A 22,372-nucleotide genomic window follows, 5' to 3' on the forward strand; every position below is an offset into this window, starting at 1 on the left:
AAGTATTGACCGCTCACTCTTACTGGGGGCTGTTTCAAAATATGGTCAATTCTCTCTCTTTCAGATTACAGAATATACGTGCTACTAACCTTCTATTATTTTTCAACAAGGTACATTAAAGACTATTCTTTGACTTTCTTTTCTTCACACAGCTAATGTTTGACAGGTTGATTGGTCCGGAAAGCGCTAGTGAACTAGCATAAATACGGAGGACTGAAAAATAATTAGAATTACAATGACAGAATAGCCATTCTCTATCTCGCAAATACACAGCCAAAGATCAGGCTGTTTTCTGAGTAAGTACACCGACCTACCCTCTAATGGCTGTGCTCACCCTGAAATGAGTCGTGTGCAATACGAAATCAGTCACACGTCTAAACTAAGATCAATCGTGTGTACATTATGCATGATTAGAGTGCAAAGCTGTTTGAACAGGTCACATGCAAAGAGCAAAAAAGAAATAATTAAAATAATGAAAGAAATAAGTGCCCTTCTCGCTTATATTCTCCCTGTTGAATACATATGATTCCGTATGCTGTTCTAGAGCTGAAGATAATAAACAGACCGCGGGATCTTATTACGGGCAACAAACACTTACCATATGTTTGGACAGTTTGGATCTGGCCAGATAAGATGTTCTTGAGCAGGTTTTTCCCACCTGTTGCCTGTCAACACATTACAGACATGAGGTGCAAAAACTCAGTAAAGACAGTTTCCTGAAAGGAATGAAGTTCCACTGCTCAACAGCAAATGACATAAACATTCATATCTGCATCATCATAAAAAAAACTATATCAATTGTGGACAATGTGAATTATTATTATTATTATTACTTCAAAAATCTAAGCGGTTAATTCCTTGTCATTCAGTATAGCTAAGATGCATAAATGACATTGCTAACTTGTTTTCCTTTCTAAGGATTTACAATTATTTGAGCAAAACAAAAATACTTTACACTGTGATACAAAGAATCAAAATAGGAAGCAAAAGCTCTTTTTTAAGTCAATGAAAAGTAAATTGCATTCATTTCAGTCATACAACCAAGTACAGCGACAAAATTAATCACAAATACAGCCATAACACTCTTACTCTGATTGAATGAAAATCATAATAATCTAGAATAGAAGAGTAAGTTTCTTGTAGTACAAATTAACAGTCACATTCAGCAATATTGTTAAAGTCCACATATTTCTATTGTTAGTGTTACTGTTTGTACAGAAAGAACTGACACACACACACATACATACATACATTCATATACGAGTGGAAGATACTCTTAGGACCTCAATAGGATGTCGGTACATTTTAATAAAGACACTATAATGCCACACTATTATCAGACCACATTAATTATTATGGTGCCAAAGGCTGTTACAGCAATGCCGAGATGGACTGAGAATGCTAGTAATGAGTATAAATGAGTTTTATTCTTGAGAAAGTAGGAGTAAAACCAATGTAAACCAGTTATCAATGAAATCTGAGTGACTGTGCATTACATTGCGATACAAGGATGACACAAGTGGAAGACACTAACTACAAAGTGCAGAGACCTGGGCTGGTGTTCAGCAGGTGTATCTGACAGATCACTGTTATTCTGACCAGTGACACACAGCAATATCTCTCTCATCTACCGAAATAAGGAGCTGGAGTTCAAGCACGGACCCAATCTTGAAGTCCAAAGAAATAACAAGCAAGTAATTAGAAATCACACAAGGAATTTGGGTAAAATTAGACAAGATTCATCTATAAAGAGAGAGAAAGTAAAAGTAGAAAAAGCCACTCTGTCTCAGGTTATATCATCAAGCTCTGCTGAGCAGAATATCACTCAAACTATTCAACCTCTGCAGAGTGAAGCATGGACCCACAAAAACCTAACAGCTCCTGCACAGATAACATTCCTAATTTCACAGGAAAATATAAAGGTCCCATTAGTATGCTTCTGTATTGTTTTATAATAATTATAATAATTATTATTATTTATTATTATTATTATTATTATTTTCTCCTTTTGTTTTCGCTACACAGTAAATTTTGCAGTATTTTTGAATATGTGTTTTTTTAACAATTTATTGTTAATTGTTCTGTTATTTTACTTTGCACGTCTTTTGCCCCGGATCGGTCTTTCATTAATTAAGAATATCAGACCTGACCTTTGCATTAATTACCTCTAGCTGGCCGAGAGCAGCTTTGTACTGTCACCTCCTGAAGGTGCTACACACGGCCAGCTTTCCACTTCCAGAAGTTCTCAGAAGAGAGAGTGAAAAGTATAGTGGGTGAAAAACAAAATGTCCTTTAAAATGTCAAGTGGTGATTTACTCAAATTTAACAGCACAAAAAAGTTATGAAACATAATTGAAAGTCAAATTAGAGTGAGAGGAAACCTTCCTTTCCAAATTTAGATGATGTATAAAAGCCACAAGTGTATCTTCTGAGTGAAGTGTCACAGAATAAATCCTAATGAAACATTAGGTTCTAAGTTCATCTGGCACTATGAAAAAGGAGAGAAATGATTACAGTATTTTAATAGATTCTTTCTATTAAAAGACCATTTTTAGATTTTCTAAAAAGGACACGTTTTATAACAACTCGACACCTTGTTGACGTGATTGCTGGTGTGTCAGACGCTCATTCATTTTGAAAAGCGGATAAAACTTTGCAACCATATAAGGCTTGACCCCACTGTCAGACAATAATGGCCTTGTTGTTAAATTGGCACAGCCTTTTGGCGGCAGATCCCTCAATAGCAGGGCTCAACAACAGGGCGTTTTTCTCATGATCAGAAATAAAATGACTAGTGTAATTCGTCTGGATCACAATCAGATATTACGTATAACTATTGTTTTTTTTTTTTTTTAAGTCCAACATCACAATGGACATTTAATGCGTTTCCATTTTTCAGTAGGTCACACAAAGGTAGACTTACATTTATAAAATCTCATGTGAAGGTCAAGATTCGTGATTCCATGCTCAAGATAAAAGGTCTTTTCTCTGCAGTGCACGCGCTTGGAGGTTCCTGTTCTCGTGGTTGTCAGAGGGACAAAGTACTGTATCATAAATTCTTTTAATCTGAAAGTTTACGTTAAACTGGGAAACAATGAGTAAATAGTGTAAATAATGTGCATTCCAAACTGCCGCAAAAGCACAAATGCTTTGTGCTTCAATCGTAGGTCTATTAAACTACAATTCTGCATTCCGACTGTAGACAAGCAAGACAAGGAGTTTGTGACACAAACAGAAGACTTTATCAGCTAAGCCGTGCGATGGAAATCATACGAGAGGAAGCTGTACCTATTATTATCACTATCATATAATTAATAGCTTTTCTTCGCTGGGCAGGTCCCAACTCGGGGAATGTGGCTACTTGACCTGTAATGGGAAACATTACCACCCCAGTTGCATGTTAACAAACAAGTCTCCGTTCACATTAACAGTGGTGAAAATTAAATTTGAGCTCTTTGTCTGCCAATGCCCTACCCCAACAACGGCCTTTTTCTTTATTTTTTTTTAGAGCACAATGGAGTCATTAGGGCTCTCTCTTCATTACTTCAAAAAACAATCATTAGACACCAGAGTATATACGTAATTAGAAAATCACTTCCTTTGCAATCCTGGCTAAGTAGTTTACATACTGTAATTACAGGGACAAAATCAATTTTTAATCATTTCACTGATTGGGCTCATCAGCTCAGTAGGAACATTGTATCCTGCTTGTTGTGCAAAAGTAACATCTGGGCTAAAACAATTACCCTTTTGTGTTCCTATTCAAAAAAGCTTTCTGCAAAAACGACCGCCGCCATAAAATCAAATTGCAGCCATCGTTTTGCCCTTGAATAGCGTACAGTGGATCCATTTAAAAGCATTATGAATCGATACACTGCATTATACTATTTTCAAGAAGCTACATATTGCCCTTCGCCATTAAATGTGTTTATTAATGCTCTGCCTGTTGTGTTTTTCCTCCTGTACTTTCTTTTATTATCTACAGTATGCTAACTTATCCACAGTATGCTAACTTAACATTTATTTAAAAGTTCCCTTTCTTGGGAATACGACTTAATAAAGCAATGGTATGCAATACTGTGTGGCATTTTTACAAATATAATACAGCAATTCATTTCCATCATACTTTAATTTATTTCTTATTTAGTAAAGATCTGACCCCTACCTCTGTGAAGACCGCAAATTAATCAAAATTTGAAAAATTGATCGTGCATGATGCATGCAAATTACAGTCGCTTCTGTTTCTGTGATCAATAAGGTTAATTAAAAATGTGTTTTATTGCACTTTTGCTGTTCTGACATGCTCTTCACACTGCCACCGTGAATGAAAATGCATTAAAATGACAGTAAATTTTAAAATACAATTTTTCATGGGGCTAGGAGGTGATGTAACAAGACGACAGTATACAGGTAGACAATAAGGGAATTTAAGTCAGACCGGAAAGCCAAAGCAAGAACTGAAAAATAAACAATGGAAGTTTATTATACTATTGTGAGTTCTTTCATTAATCAGTTTCAATAACTGGAGGTCTGTTTGGCCACTCAGGAGAACTGATTGAAAACAGTCCACTGAAGATCTTTACCAGAGACAAACGTGGTTAAAGTTTCAGTGATAGTGTTCAGATTACTGGGGGACGCTTTTGGAAATTATTATTATTCCCAAAATGCTCTTTTGTGATTTGCTTTGAAGGGGGAAGTGCTTGAATGTGTGGGCTGCAGAGGGGTTTTTGCTCATTTAAAAAGCTTTCCAGTTACACAATTAGTAGGGAATGTAGGGCAGCTTCCTTCGTGTTCCAGTTGGTCCTGCCATAACGAAGAGGAGGCTTTTCTTCCTCTCTACTCTTGTACATCAACAACAAGGAAAAAAATGAAACGTGCACAGGCTGTTGGCACTGAACAATCACCACGGCCGAACGCAACACAACGTGGGCGGGCGACGTACAAGGACGCACTACAAAACACAGCGAGCGTATCTGAAAGCGTATCATCTGAAAACAGCGATGGGTCTCCAAGCCGGGCTCGGGGCCCTTCTCTTGGACCCTCCGTTATTTGCCCGCGACTTTGCATTTATCTGTGACTCGGCTGATTAGCTGGTTTTGGGGGCCCAAGTCCAAAAGGCCCAATTATGACTTTGATTGTGTTTTTGAGCTGAAGTGATTTTATATTGTTCGTCCTTCAGATTGTCCTCCTACGATGGGCTGGTGTTAAACGTAATAGTTTAATGTGAAAAAAAAGTCCAAGTGCCATCTGTTTGCCCGTGGATTTCCAGTAATCGCTCTTGACTGATTACACTGATGACTATATGAACCTCTTAAATAATTATCTGGCAATGAAAAAATTTTAAATAATTATCATTAACTCCATCGCAACTGCAGCTGTGCCATCTTGACTATAAACAGCAAATAGTGTTTATCCTTCTCCTCTTTAAAGATGCCTTTATTGGTTTTAAGTAATTTAATTCCAGGTATTGCATCAACCAGATATGTCACTGCAAATGTTTTTTGTAAATCTGACGTCACAACCATAAAAAGAACATATGTACACACACAGGATAGAAGATGTGTAGTTGCAGAAATTCATATTCAGCTGCTATATTTTTCACAGGCTTCTGAACAGTCAATGAGGGCAACAGGCTTTTTTAAGGGTGTTTGTGGTGTGTGTGTGTGTGTGTGTGTGTGTGTAAGAACTGACATGTAACGGGTCAGACACAGCCTCCCAGCAGCACTGTCCTTAAATTCAAGGACCCAAAAATGCTGATGATATTTCTACACACCAGTGTGACCGCAGAAGCAGTGTTAAAAAAAAATAATTTAGAAGTAAAGCATAATAATTACTCCTGAAATTTTACCCTGAATATCACACAGTAATTTTTCTTATAATTCAAGTACTAAGACAGTATTCGAACATCCAGGCTTAATCAGTCAGAGCCAATGTAGGCAAAACCTCCAAAGTGTCGTACTCATAATGTCCCGTCAGTCTAAGTAATGTGGATGTATTGCCACAGGCTTGGAGAATAATGGGTGCACCTGTTTACTGTGTCACCCTTTTTGTAATTGCCTCCTTGAGTGACATTGGAGGAGTTAAAAAAGTATGAAATCAGACCATGTTTCAAGTGCAATTGTGCTTTGAAGACTGGTAAACGAAGGCCAGCGATACAATGCTTGTTTCTTGGTTAGAAAGATGAATATGTTCTACAGCTATTACACCTGTCAATTTGCCTTAAAAGAAATAAAGTAGGTGTTTCCTATTGCTATCGTATGTACATCACAAAGAAGGCCACGATCAACACTTTTAGCCCCACCTTCACAAAACTCTGAGTGTGGGGGGAGGCAATTTGCTTTATCAAGGCCATTGTAAATCCAGAGGACAAAGTAGGAACAGAACAATATTTTGGCAGTCATAAACTATGTCATGCAACTCTTTGTCGCTGTATAAATTTCTGTTTATCACTCCATAAAATCAATAATGCATTCGCATAACTTTCCCAAAATGCCATTTGATTGGCAAATGCGCAATCTGTGGACTGTAGAGTGAAGCTATCTGCAGTGCAACACAGAGAAAGAAACTCGAACCCTGGACCCACATAAGCACTGTATCCTGCGTAAAAATAAACTATCCCATGCCCCTCAAACAGTCCATTGGGCATGCTAATTATTAGCATGTAACACGTCCCCCATACCCCAATAAACCCCAAAAAGCTCCCCATAGCACCTCTCTCCATCCCACTATGTTCACTCAGATCATCCACTTCTAATTCAAATACATGCATGGCCCTATCCCCCCACATTCAGAACAGGCATGGCAAATGTCCACAAAACATCACACTTAACGCTGTCCATAAGACCTCATTGTTAATAGTGCTCACATTCCCTCATACTTAACATTGTCACATAAAATCATCCACAAGAAGTCATTGTTAATGCTGCCCACTATTCCTAACACTGTCACTTAACTGTCCTCAAACCCTCAAAGCTAACACAGTCAACTCAATAATGTCAACAAGCACTCACACCTAACACAGTCAACAGCACTTCCTGCAGACCTTCACGCGTAACACCGCCACCAACACTGTCCATAAAACCTTACACCTTCACACGATAGACATAACCTCATGGTCCACACCGTCACACAACACTACTCACAAGCCCTCAAACCTAATACAGTCACAGCACAGTCAAAAGAACCTCATACCTAATCCTGTCCAAAAAATTTCAAAGTGCCACCACCATTGTCTCGGACATGAACATCTATCTGGCAGACTAGCATCCATCTGGCTGTGTGCATAGAAATGATCAGTCTGCTATGCTTCTGTTGACTCTCTTGTTTTCCTATAATTAGTTTTTTTTTCCTTGTATAACTGCATTCAAGGTTATTTTGAATCACACAATCCCCCCCCCTCCACCCCAAATTAATCTGAGCCAATCCCTTATGAATGCACCTTGTTTTTTTCCAAAGCTTTTTTTGAAATTTATTTTCATATTATATTTTCCACACTGAAATAAATCCAAACACGCCGAGAGAAAGTAAATCTAAATCATTTCTTGATTTTCTTTGTGGTATTGCTATGACTAAACATTCTGAGGTAGCATGAACACGCCCCTCGCTTGTAACCATTTCGAATACGCTAAGTTTGCAATTCTTCAAGCCTTTCCTCTTAATAAACAAACCTCATCCCTGCCAAGCTAGTTGTGCCAAATCCCTACAAGTTGCACAGAATATTGGCCATTTGCAACATTAGATGTCATTAGCATTAGCCAAATGCTCAATCAGTCCAATGTACTTGTACATGTTTGTCCCAACAGAGAGACCAAGAGAGCAATACTCTATACAACAGAATAATATCAAACAAAAATGCAGGCAACACATTAAAGATGTCACAAAAACAGAGTGTTGGGTATAAAGGTAATTTCCTATCATCTCACAGCCTTAAACAGTTAGAGTTAAAGAGTATGTCTGTAACTTTGGTGGTGACAGTCAGATGTGCATCTCATTCAGCAACACAAGGGGAGAAACCCCCCGTGACAAAGAGCTACCAAGCATTTCTGACAATTCTGACAAAATACGACGCAAGTGGTCCAACCCATAAAACGCCACAGTCTACATCCTCGATCTTTAAAAGTGTACCACGTAACCCAGTAACTTAGTTTTCGGCTGACCCGTACGGTCCACAGGGGTAGGGTGCAGATGCGGATCTCGAAGCAGGCCACCCTTGGAGTTTGGGAGGGAGTTCCGATCATAGCCCCTATTTCAAGTGTGCCAAAGGAAACACACACACACACACACACACAGACACACACACACACACACGCACACCCAGACGCACAAAAAAAGAAAAAGAAAAACTCACTTGCCTTAAGTCACAATCTAAATTGGCTCCCAGGAGCTTCTTACCCACCTTGTTCACTAATGCTCTGCGCACGTTCTCTGAGTGTTTAGCATATGCTGTGTAACCTGAGATCTTCTACACGTACATATTGTTTCCAGAGGTTGTTTTTTTTTCCTTGCCTAAACTATTTCCCATCAGGAGCTTAATTAAATTCAAAATAGTGCATGCATATCTATTTTCTTGAATTCTCAATTCCCGTTGCATTCCAAACGCACAGTTGTGGGAGAGATATGGAGAAGGCTTTTCTTAAAAAAAAAAAAAAAAGTTAAATGAACTCTCCTCCTGTTTCTATTTAATGTTGATGAGAGTCTCTCAGCATGTGCTACTTACTGCATTTCCACACTTTATAGCACTTGTGAGGAGCTTGGAGGTGTCTGAATGGCAACCACACTCACCCAGCACTCCGGAGACATCAGGCCGAATGCAGCTGTAACAATTCTGATGGGAAATTAGCAACCAGTCTGAGACAGTACAGAGAGCTGGGGGGGGGGGCACTGGAGAAAGCATTGTTATATGTGTTATCTTCTTTGGCAGAGACATTTATTGATTGGGATCAATATAGCGAAATAGAGGCAGAATCAGAAACTGTCAGTTGGATTAGGAGGTGTGAATGATTATTTATCCTGTATATATTACATCATCTTCACAACCTTTGTGAATGTGCACATTTCAGACAAAAGGGAGAAACCCACCTTTTTCACAAAATATGAAATGATAGATGTTCCCCTGCAGATACAACTGTGGGATTTTTCCAGTGCTAAATCCTGCTTCTGCTACAGTACTACAAATTCCCCCATACAAAACCAGCACAGAAACCCTAAAATATTGTGGAAGATAGGAATAAATGTTGATTTTATAAATAATTTGTAGAAAACAATATATGTAATGCATAATAATTTTCCTTTGACAGCAGTCTGGCAGGCAAAGTTAACATTTTAGCAGAAATATATTCCTTGCCTCCAATAGACCAATGTAATTCATTTTCCATCTCTGTTCATTAATCATTGTTAAAATTAGTGATCCATTTCTTCCACTCTGCCATCTGCACTCAGCTTCGTTACAAACATGACACCTTCCCGCATAATAAAAGCTGACATCCACGAGGAGCCCCTTCCAAACAGCATTTCTACATATATGCACCTCCTCAACTGATGCTGTTGTCAGACAAAAGTAGGTTATTTAAGCAGTTGCTGCTTTGCAAGACGCACACACACACACACACACACACACACACTCACACACATTAAGCTAAACTGGAATGTACCAGATCCAAGGCATCCTGGGCCCTGTACAAAATGCGGATCTCTGCATTTTGCAAAGACTGGAGTCAACAAACGATAAGCAATAACGGCAGAAGAATTGTCATCATTAGAAATGTGTCACTTATGCAAACGAGATCGCGTTTCATAATAGATAAACATCACTAATTCCTGTGCCCTGACTTTTTTCCCCTTTACCTTTTTTTCCATTTTGTTTTGTCATACCCAACTAAAGTACCAGTGGACACCGTAACTGACCCACTCTTAAAGCTCCATCTGTGACAAAGGCCGGAGATAAATTCAGAAAGAAGCATATTTATTACATCCAGTTAAAGCAGAGACGCTCTTTGTTCTCCCATTTTAAAGAATGCACCTCAGATGCACAAAAAAAGGCGCTTAAACACGAGTGCAACCCGCTTGGGAGCGAATCGGGATAATGAGCCTCCCCGACCAGATGATGCACCTCTTAAAACACACAGCCGCGCCGCAATCCCCCGCATATCCAGCCCAGAAGTCGCTGTTTGCTTTCAGCAGGAATTCGTGGCGGCTACCCTCAGCCACGCGCGGCCCCCTTAGCCGGCAGACGCAAACACGGGCTCCCCTGTGAGGTGTCGCTTGAGGCCTGTGGAACAGTAAATTAATCTATATAATGCCCAGGAAGAGCCAGGCTTTTCACACTGCTAACAGCCAAGTCCAACAAAGAGCACGGATGTCAGGAGGTACAGCTGCCCCCCCCATTCCCGACTCTAAACCCCCACCAGCCCCTTTACACATGTAACATATATGCATATATCCCACACATGCTACCCCCCCCCCCATCTTATCAATGAAAGCCAGTTTAAAAATAAGCTATAGATCTGAATTAGACTGTAACCCGGGGTGAGTGCACGATCACATCTCATTACTAATCACCCAACACCACCAACGCGACACGAGAGGCAATGGTGTTTTTACTCTGTTTTAGCGAGTCATTCACTTACGTACCATCGCTCACCCTCTCCTACTGTATCACGCACACACAAACACACACACACACACACGCTGACACACACCAATTCGAGGTCTGCGTACTGACACATTTAATTTCAGGTTCTTAGCACATCTGAATTACAGAAAAGTAATGGGGACACAGGTCAGGCCTCTGCGGCCTGATTAGCATCGTTTAAGAAAGCATTCACTTCTCCTGCTCTGGCAGACTCCTGACTCCGTAACTTGTAGTTCTGCTAGTCGATATTTGGCTAAGTCTCATTTTAAATGGCCATGGTCATCTCCTGCCTTTTTTATTTCTAACTTGGATTTGGAATAATTTCATTAATTACTTTTTTTGTTTGTTTCTTACATTTTACCTGTCCAGCTACTTACAAACAGTACAAACAGTGAAATGCCCATACACACAAAATCTGTCTTTAAGGGTGTAAAATTATATATTTTTTCCCCTTCTTCTTTCTTCGTAAATTAGATAAGCCATTCAAATGGCTTAAAATTTTGTAGAGCTTTGGGAAAATCCTACTTATGGCGGCAGTCCTGTGCCAGAAAGTTCATCTGGCCTGTAAATTTTAAGCATGGATTACAAATATTCAAATCATGAGCTTACTGCTCAAATACACATTTCCTACAGGGAGAAAGTTGCAAGGCATACACTTTCAATATAATTCCTCCCGTCTAGCCCTCCCCTCGCTAACAAAAACACAAAGAGAGAATGCCAAATAAAGTTAATACATTTTCTTAGAATTATACGCAACACATTATTTGCTTCATTAGTGGAACTGAGAACTTTTTCAGTTCGTTATAAAGACCAGTCAGCTTCAATCTTTCCACCTGAGAAAACAGTAGTTTTTTATACCGAGGGAAACAGGTACTATTTCATCAAGTGCCTGGAAATACAGCCATTTTTTTCCTTCCTAGCACTGGGGCCTGTTAAGACTGTCCTTCACCTCTAAAGATCTTTATATCAAGATACAGAGCCCACCTTGGGCCTTTGTGCCCCTTCCTCTTAAATGCTCAGCATCATCAAAGGATGTGCATGGCACTTTTCAAATGGAGTTGTGCATTAACTTCTTCCACATTTGTGAAATTGCAGGCAGATGCAACTGAAGTGTCTGGAAATGAACTGCCAAGACGACGTTAAAAGGGTGATTGGGTTTCATTAGGACTTTTTATGATGAATGGGCAACATCAGTGTCTCAACAAACAAATGGGCACCACTCAAACTGATTACTATATACTATTAACAGTCTGGATTTGGTATTTCAGGATTCCAGATATTTTTCACGTAATGGTTCTCTAACCAATATAGGTGGGCAGAAAACATTTTTATTTGGATTTTTTATTTTTTTTATAGGATGTTCAATACATGCTTTGCCATCGTAGTAATAAATCTGGGCTTTCTGAAGAAGTCCCCAGAAGGACCCCCACCACATTCAAAAGCCTGATCAACTCAAAAGAAGTGAATCGGACTTGTAATTTATGTTATTTAAGTTGCATATGGTTAGTTAATGTTGTATATCAAGACTGTATATCCAAATACTTAAATTAATATTCAGAGTGAACAGCAACGAATCTTAATGCAAATTAAATCACAGATTCTCCAAAGAATCCCGTGTTAGTAAGTGACATTGTAATTGCGAGGTTTTCAAGTATTTTAGCAATAAACATTTACATACAATAAAATGTGATACGAGTAAATTGCAAAACAACTAAACGCAGAACAGGCCGTGTTAATTAACAGGATTAACCCTCCGTTCCTACATCCTTCAAGCCTCCTACACTTGTGGCATCTGCGGCATCCCGGCCCAGACGAAGACGCTCTATCTGCGCTTTCAGAAGACAGAAATCAAGTGCGTTTGAATCCGAGGAATGTGAGCGGCAGAGTCCTCTCAGCCACCCATATTATTCTTTCCTGCTTCACTCTAGCTGGCAAAAGAAAATTCCATAATTGAGTGGTACAGGACATGTGCCCCCCCATGCAAAGATGACAGATGGATTATAAAAACTTCAAAGGCGAGCATTTGGAGCACCGAGGGAGGGGGAGTAGGTATCTGAACTATCATCCTTTACCCGGGAGACAATGGCAGCATGACATGGCAGATACATCAAGGAACAGAGCAACCAGAAAGGCATAATCTTTCTTTTCACTATATATTCAACATCCTGTTATGAGCAACTTTCAGCCAAGCGTAAAATCTGTGAGGAACAGAGAAGGAAATGGTAAGCTTTGTAAGCTGTTCGTGGCCCTCGAAAGGTTAGCTGATATCTTTTGGTCTTCTTTTTTTAGTATTTGGGACCGTTTGTTGTTTTCTAGTTGGTGTATGCGTTGTTCGCTGTTGATTCTGTAGCTCGATTGAGATGTAACAAATGTTGGACATGGCTGTAATAACACAATACAAACAATAAAGATAGACACAACATTTGAACACAGGGATTGACTTTAATTGTGATTAACTTCCACAGCCTGCCCACCCCAACACACACACACACAAACCCGATAGAAGCCTTCAACCTCGCTGCAAACGGAGCTACAGGAAGATAGATCGTTAACGATGGCGATGATCAGAGCAGTGTGCTGACGTAACCAAGCGGGTTGAGATCTACAGCTCCTTTGCAATAGGTTGGACAGGGGCTAATCAGTCCTGACCTCCGCAGTCGCACCATTTAACATCAGTTTCGCAGCTCAGCCCTGCTGGAGTGCAGAAAAGTCTGAGTTATGCTGATGGAAATTCCACCGAAGCCCAAAGCAACTTCTCTCTGATGTATCCAGTGCTGCCACTTCTTACACACACAGATACACACGTACAGCCCCTTACAAAGAAACAAAAGGTGGTGCATACTCTAAATGGACCATTCTGTCATTCATATCATTTTTATTTAATCGTTTTCCTTCATGTAAGCTTCCATTTAGCTTTCTAGGAGCGGCATAAAACCAGTGAAAGTTACTTTTTTAAGCACACCATGAATTAAACCTGAGCTTTATTAATGCGATTATATCCCAAAACGACGGCCTCCTGACTTCTCCTCACCTCACCAGTGCCTCCTGTATAGCCATGGAGACCTCACTGGTTCCTGTGTAACAATGGAGCCAGTGTACAGCTATTCAGTGTGTGATAACCTTTTCAGTGCGTTCATCCGGATTTTCTTTTTCGATCTCACTCGCCATGACCCTCGATAATGGGAAGGTTGTTTGGATGTAATGGACTCCTTCTCTCCCTTCGTTTCACTCACCCCCCCACCCCCCCCCCCCCATTTTAACCACTTTGTTTACCATCTGAAAGTGGAACTCCTGCAAGGATAGAAAAGGAATCTAAAAAACCATTAACATGAACGAACGAAAAGCTTCATACTCTTATTACACCATAAGAACATTTAATAATGAGCACATTCTCCCAGTTAAACCAGCTCAGACAGTGGTTCACCTGTTTATGTAGTTCACTTTCTCGATAAAGCAGATCATGTTAAGTACCCCACTCAAGCATACAACAAAGCAGACCTCCAGGGACCATTAAAAAACACCATGTTTTAAAACTCACCATTTATACGCAGTCTGGCGATTTCGTACAGCATCAAGAAGCACAGACCTCCTCCACCCATTGATCATAGCCAACAAAAATTACTTCATTAAATGAATAATGTGAGTGGTACAAAATAAGATGCCTTGGTTCACTTTGCCTTTGGTCCATCTATATTTCAATGAGTGTGAAATTAACTCCCACAACTGTTTGATAAGTCTGAAAGATTTGGCTTTTATTCCATCTTACCAAACACCTTTGGTCATTTTGAAGTGACTGAACCAAACATTTCTGGACATGTTATGTTTGCTTTCTGAAGTTAGCATAGCTTAGTCAGTTTGGCTGCTCAGTGGAGCACATCTGCACTCTCTCTCTCTCTCTCTCTCTCTCTCTCTCTCTCTCTCTCTCTCTCTCTCTCTCTCTCTCTCACTCATTCTGCCTGTAGAGGACCGAAGAACGGGAGCTTTGTCAGATGAAATAACTATGTGGTACAAGGACTTGTAACAACAGTTAGCAGAAACATATTAGTGTTCTATATTTTGATGGCAGCCATGTCTAAACTGTGCAGGGCCTCCATAATTAAGATCATTGCTCATACAAATATGGACAGCAAACCTTGAGAGCATCCATCTCCAGAAAAGAAAAGATGGATGGTGGGGAAAACAGAAAAGGCCTCATCACCGGAACATTCAGCGCCCCATGCATTGGATATCAGGTACAGTGTAAAGGGAGCCCCTAGAGGCCTGAGGAGTTAACTGAAAAAAGGCCTCATCACCGGAACATTCAGCGCCCCATGCATTGGGTATCAGGTACAGTGTAAAGGGAGCCCCTAGAGGCCTGAGGAGTTAACTGAAAAAAGGCCTCATCACCGGAACATTCAGCGCCCCATGCATTGGGTATCAGGTACAGTGTAAAGGGAGCCCCTAGAGGCCTGAGGAGTTAACTGAAAAAAGGCCTCATCACCGGAACATTCAGCGCCCCATGCATTGGGTATCAGGTACAGTGTAAAGGGAGCCCCTAGAGGCCTGAGGAGTTAACTGAAAAAAGGCCTCATCACCGGAACATTCAGCGCCCCATGCATTGGGTATCAGGTACAGTGTAAAGGAAGCCCCTAGAGGCCTGAGGAGTTAACTGAAATATAGGAGCTATTTTTCAGTTTAAAACAAATATTTGCTTACAAATAAATGGTGTTATTGTATTAATCCTTTCAAAAATATATCCGTATTTAGAATCCACATAAATGACATGAAACAAATTCTATGATATCAGTAATGGTTTTCATCATTATGGGTAATTTGAGTAATTGTAATGCAGACCAGTCCAGGCAAGTTTGTATTTCATGAAGTTCCATGAAATGTTTTTTTTTTTTTTTAGATCAAACCACAATTCATTAAACTATTGCATAATTACAACTACAGCATATATATATATATATATATATATATATATATATATATATATATATACACACATACATACACACACACATACACACACGGAAAATACAACTAAAATATATCCAAACATATAATTTCATCTACAATAAATATACGTGTTTAAAAATGGCTCCCGAAAAGACATCTTTATGTCTTTAACAAGATTAATATAAGCAGATTTACGACGCCATTAGGACCTGAAATATAGGGAAAATGCTGAAATATCATTTTAATTGTTGTAATTCATTCCAGCTTAAAAAAAGACTCCAGGATACAAGCTGAAAGGGATGTGATCCCAAAAGGAGCAATACAGAATAATTGAATGTATTTATTTAAGGCTGTTAGGCTGTGGCAAAGAAATCCGTGGATTAAAGTTAAAGAAAATAAGCAGAAGAGGAACTGCTGTTCATCACCATTGGAAGAGGAATCTCTGCCGAAACTCGATAACCTCCAATGGTGGTGCAGGACAGCAAAATGAAGAAGTGCTGTTTTAGGACTACAAATCTTGTCAACTGCAAGTGGTTTGAACGGGGAAATGATTTGCCCTATTAATGTTAAAACAGAGAATAAATGCTGGAAGTCACCCATTTTTTTTCCAAACTGACTTCTGAAAATGGGTCACATTTTATTTTAAGGAGCTCTTTATATTGTTGGTATTGCATGATCACTTATTAATGAAGAGTGATATCAAGTGAAAGAGAAGAAACAACACACAGGTAGACTTCGCTTGTTTACACACTTCTGCTTATCCGTCAGTATTGCAAAACCTAGACAAAATTAATTAAAACCAACTAGTATGAATAGAAAGTGGATTTCACAGTCAAAAAATCCTCATACGAAACTGTTCTGCTTTTGTGCCACTTTGTAGCTGCTTACAGATTCCAGTCAATGTTACCAACCCAAAATGAATATATTAAATTCTAATAATATACAAGGGTAATTAAAGTCAACATTGATGTCTACCTCTTATAATGTTGATCACACATAACTTTAAATGAAGCATGATTTGTGTTGTGCATGAAAGACTGACAGAGCTGGACAAACATTCTAATAAGCATAAACAAAACAAAAGCAAAAGCAATACTCTGCAGTCTAGCATCTTCCGTTGACATTCTTATAATTAATTTGATTGATATGCAAAAGAAAATCAAGCAACTACTCACTGAAGTATAAAACTAAGCAGAATAAAGATGATCGAAATTTTGGAACAACGAGTGTGTGGAAGCCATTTTTTTTTAATCGGTGTAACAGCTTTAATGGTGTGATTGTAGGAGCACAGATCAGCATGAATGAGCAAACCTTAGGGCCCAAACAGGTATGCGAAGACACTCTGTGTCATGGGACTTGCCTGAAAAGCCTTTTTAAATTCAGCACTGCAATAACACAGCTAAATAAAGATGAATTCCCCAAAGTAAACACTGTTTATTTTATATCTTGGGCTGTGGTTGAAAGTATTTTAGACAGAACTGACAAATCTCTCTCTCTCTTTAGGTTTTCGTCTTGTAATACACCTGTAGGTAATCTGTGGGGATGGATACATGGCACTTGGGCATTCTGGGGAAATAATGAATCCCCAGCTAACCAAAGCAAGGCCTATTCTACTTTGGTCCATCTTATTTTATTTTTTTTAAGACTACTACTTCAATTCCTAGCTTCTTCCCACATACCTGGTCAACTTAACCATGTGCTGTTTTCATTCTTTTAAAGCTAAAATGTTAAACTTTGATCAGATGCATTTTTATTTCCATCTGGCTCACACTTGTAAAAATAAATTCCATCTTCCGTCTATTTATACAATGACAATACCACCCGTTCTTCTTTGATGTCTACATATAAACCACAGCAGCATAATCGCATGCCGGGTTTTACCAAGTCATAAAACAACTCATCCTTTATATATTTCATTATAAATAACACATAACTGTCTCAGAGTATTACGTCACACTTCCAATAAGTGAAATCCTCGCCATAGTCTAGTAAACCTGGGAAAAGAAGATGCCCCCCCCCCCCCCCCCCCATTTTCATGACCAGTCACTATCTCATGTTAGGCACTAATCTGTCTCAGAGCAAAAGAAGAAAAAAAGGCAAATGCTATCATTACCGGCCAAATCAGCCAGCCGGTGCACGGAGAAAATCTGGAGGCGTTTGCTCCCTCTACTAACGCGGTGACATCATTACCGAAAGAATTAACAGCAAGAGCTGTCGGTCCACGGGGGGCAGAAAAACAATGCTGTAGTTAAAGCTTTAGCGATTCATTGAGGAATTAACACGTGTGGCCTCCAATAACACAAGGTTTCTATGGCTCTTCCGAAGGCCATGCTAACATGCTATGGGTGTTCGCAAAACCGATGACAAACAGCCCAGAATAACTCATAGAGCTGCAGCTTAAGGTAACAAGCTTCTATATACCACTACTGTGAAATTCAAAGGTAAAGGCGTTTAGCGCATCCACATTTAATTGACTTTTCATTTCTAAAAGACTAACTGTTTCGCTAACATGACTGAAATCTTTAAAACTAAATTTTAAATGTATTATGTGCTTTAGTGGCTTATCCTTTTCTCTGTCATTTGAAGTGAGACATAAATAATCCAGGTTTAATTCTTCTTTTATTCCTAAACGAGAAGCCCATCAAAAAGACAAAATGTGTGACCAATTATATTTAATTCCCTGTAACATTCATAATGAATTGGAAACAGCTATATTTAACATCTGAACCTTCACCTACAGAAAACTACCTAAAAAACGCTTTTTAATTAACCAATAACGAAATATTTCAGTGAGACTAAGCAAAGGGGGGGAGGTGGAGAGGCTTTTAAAAAGCTTCAATAAAAACATTCTGAATGCATTCTTGAAATCTGACTGCTCTGGATTAGAAACTGTCAAAATATTTGCTACCGAGGAATTCCAACTGATCAGCTCACTGCAACAAAAGAGCCCATCTTCCTTGTGTAACAATTATATGAAATGAGTACAGTCAGAAAACCTAAAATCCCCCAGGCTAAAGAAAAAAACAGCTATTGTAGCAATCACCCGTGAGACCTGGCTGGGAATGTAGAGCTTTCAGAAAGACTCCGTTTCCCATTTGTAGTTACAGCATTGATGGCCTGTAGCTCAGGGAGGTCAGGAGGATCTTAAAGGTGCATTTATCACATTAAAAAAAACAGGTGAACCTTCACACTGAAGTATTTAAGTTTGCTAATGAAAAAAAGAGAGAAAAAAGGATAGCATTAGGTTTGTTCCATGAAGAAAATTTCAATAAAGATCCAATTATGCAAATACGGTCCAGGAAAGGCAGTTGAATATGCAGTATAATACCGTACTGTAATAGCTTCACACAATATACAACATTAGGCAGATTTACAAGGCAGCATAACATGCCTCTATTCTTGCAAGGAACCCTGTGGATGATACTTGATTTGTGTCATTTTTTCCCCCAACAATCATCTTGCAGGAACCTCAGAGCAGAATCGGTGTCCAGCGATGGGAACCAACTGAATGAAAACTAAAACAAGTTACAGCTATAGCAGGACCACCCCCCACCCCAAAAAAAACACCCCCAATAACAACCCTCCAATTAAATTTACTCAAGTATTGCAGATATTTGCTACCATGTTAAGTATGCCTCCTAGAATGTAAACGTGCACACGGGGGCGCTTCAGATTGGGTGATTGATGTGCAGTTGCCTGTTTGTGTAAAGCTCTTGTCTAAAAATGACGCGGCTGTGATTGTCTGTTCTTCAAAAGATCAAACAGGTCCTCTAGAAACAGCACATTACCAATTCAGATGCAAAGCATTCACTTCAAACTTAAAAAACAAAAACGTAATCATTATTGTTCTAATTTTTTATTTTTTAAGATAAATAACGATAGGTTAGGCTCATTCGTATTTAAAGGAAAACTGGTTTATGGAAACAATATCTTGAAGTTAGAAGGTTACTCATGTAGAAAAATGGGGGGGCTAGAGAGCTAAGCGATCATGTCTCTCAAGGCTGAACAAACGGTTCCACCTTAACACATTCAATTATCGAATATAAACATCAATCCAAATCTCCAGGTTGGGAATCCATATTGATTTTCCCCAAAGCTCCCGGGACACGTGTGAAGGCTGCAGCAGACAGACCAGAGAGGTAAGGCGCAAGTATAAATGAGAATGCGGGATTATTTCTGTCCCATCAAGTCGCCCGTGGAATCGATAAAAAAACTTACGGTATAGGGGTACGATGCATCAGGAAACACGAAGCCCCTTCTGAGCAGCGCGCTGATTTACACATACTGCTTTATTGCAAGATCCAACCTGTTATTAGAGCTGAATTAAGCTCCTCTTTAAGCTTCACAAAAACAGCAGGGTTAATTTAACACTAAGAAGTGTTTTAAATAGACATAAGGCTTTGAATCTGTAAGGGTGAGCTGAGACTGTCCTTCCACCACACGCATGTGAGGCTTTTAAACACGTTAGTGAAAACTGCCTCATACGCTTTATGTCGAGAAACTGTCTTTTAAAACCATTATAGCTATGAATGCGTACAAATCAAATAAATTGGTTGTATCTTCAAAACAGTTCTTAAACCCCAGGTTTAGAATATTGTAATATAAAAAAAAAATCCCTGTTTATTTCCTCAGATGAAATGTTAGAGGTCAAAAAACCGCACGATCCGAGGCCTGCTCCCTAACCTCTGCTCTTAAATTAAAAAGCTGCATTTTGTAATAAACACAGTTTCCAAGGAAGCTGCCTTCGACATTTTTAATTGCTCCAAAACATAAAAGGTCAATGGCACGTCTATTGAGCAATCGCGTTTATACTTTGTTAGCTGATGTCTATTTCTCAGAACACCTTTTCTATTTTTGTTACACTTTTGTTGGAAGAACAACACCACCACTAGAAGACCCAACACTTTGGAAAGCATAGTTTGTTCTAGAAGCCAAAGGTGTCCATGGAGCCATTGTCACGTAGGCAACGTCCTCAACACTGTGAGCAGGTTGACTTGTGGAGGTGATGGCGGTTGGGGTGGGTTGGGGGCTCCACTACATGTATCAGATCAAGAATCACCAGCATTGCACTCTCCCACTGAGACCCAACAAGAGCCATGCATCTGGAAGACAATTTCAAGCAATTAATAAAGTAATCAGTAAGTGCTGAATGCCTGCTTGATATCATCTCCAGACTGGACTCACTTCACTGCCCAGAGACTGACAGCAATGGAAAGCAGTGAGGAAGCAGTTTGTGTCCATCTCTGATAGAGCTTCACGCAGCTCCAAAGATGCAGAGGGAATTATTCAACCATGGCACAAAACTGATAGGTTAGGTGCCAGATGGACCAGCCCTCTCCACTCTTAAGGGACTCCTGAGTCAGACCAGAGCTAACTAACCTTACATGTTAACTAGCAGTTAGACTCAGAAGTCAGGAAGCCGCGACGTCTATCTAAAGAATTTAAGATGTAAGTTTTTGTCATAGTGACTAGCAGTAGCTGTGGTGTTTGTTTATTTATTTGTTACTTTTAAATGGTCTTTGGAATTGAACTCGTTCCTGTCCATTGTATAAAAGCGCAGTAAAGACATAATATCCGCTTAACAAATACCAACGAACAATGAATGCTGTTTCATACGCATCTGCATGCACACCCGCTATTCGTCTCTTTCCTATAACAATGCATCTAAGGGGGGGCACAGTTATCTAATTTAAACTTTGCGGAAGATGTAAAAAAAAAAAAAAAATTAAATATGCATTGTTTCAAGCTACAATAAGTCGTATCCCCTTAAAAAATGAAACACTTGCTTTACGCGGCTTTTAAGTCGTCTGCATGCTGGGTTTACACCAGAGAAACATCCGTTTCTTAGATTTGTCCGCGTGTGGGCTAGATGCGTTATAATCTTGCACGGGTATTACATAGAAATCAGTTTTAAATATTTAGATAAGGAGACTATTTTAAGACAAGGTATTACCACAAATTGTGCTTTAAAAGTTGAAATTAGATACAATAGACTTCTGCAGAGTAATAGTTTCCCTTTTGTGAGTCTATCATAGACACGTATCATTCACTCCTATAATCATTATTATTTTAAACAAACTTTTTCAACGACACATAAACATTTGATTTCTTCTGATATATTTTTCATAATAAATTACATATGTAGCCTAATCAGTGAGTATTTATTTTCCAAGAGATCTGATCACCCGTAATTCCGTTAATATTAAATGCTCCTATGTTATTCCTGGGAAGAATAATTATTTTCTTGAATATTTTCGAGCAGCCAGATAAGACTGAAGCAACGTGTTTTTTGTTTTTTTTTTTATCCGTACGGATATTTTAGATATTATATATAAATACATAATCTTTTATGGCAGGCATTTCTTAATTGTTGTATTGCCGTCATAAGGTCCCTCAAAGCATTTACGCGGCGCTCCTATTCATCTGAGGTCGATCACTGCACAAAATGGCAGGTCTCTCAAGCCATCCCCTGCCATCCCAAGTTTTTTTGACACATGGCATGCTCCTGCAAAACTTTTATTGCGATTCCCCTCGCGATCCGAACTCAGGTCCCCCTGAAATTGTGAGCTGAAGCCACTGAGAGCAGAAAGTTTGAGGAAAGGATTGAAAGGGGAAAGTTTTTGGATGGCATATACCGCGATAAGCGCCTAGCTGGCTGGCCAACGCCATCCCTCTCAAAGTGAGATGTTTACTCTCACGTCAGTCTTTTGCGCAGTTTTAAATACTGTATCTCTGTGAGTTGCACAGATTTAAAGCAACGACTGCGGTCAAATGAACCATGCTTCGTGTTACGACAGGGTT

At 39.3% G+C, this 22,372-nt stretch overlaps 1 protein-coding gene across 9 annotated transcripts in view; it reads right to left on the reverse strand.

Annotated features, from left to right (window-relative positions):
* LOC125706611 (zinc finger protein 536-like) overlaps positions 1-22,372 on the reverse strand; it is a 121,757-nt gene that overhangs the window by 98,164 nt on the left and 1,221 nt on the right. For 5 of the 9 annotated variants that reach the window (XM_048973361.1, XM_048973357.1, XM_048973363.1 and 2 more), the window contains exon 2: positions 599-665. The exons of the other annotated variants lie outside the window; for them this stretch is intronic. The gene's annotated coding sequence lies outside the window, so the exon portion shown is untranslated. The remainder of the gene's footprint in view (positions 1-598; positions 666-22,372) is intronic. 9 annotated transcript variants of the gene reach the window in all.

The sequence above is a fragment of the Brienomyrus brachyistius genome, chromosome 13 (assembly GCF_023856365.1).
Source record: "Brienomyrus brachyistius isolate T26 chromosome 13, BBRACH_0.4, whole genome shotgun sequence".
Lineage (NCBI taxonomy): Eukaryota > Metazoa > Chordata > Actinopteri > Osteoglossiformes > Mormyridae > Brienomyrus > Brienomyrus brachyistius.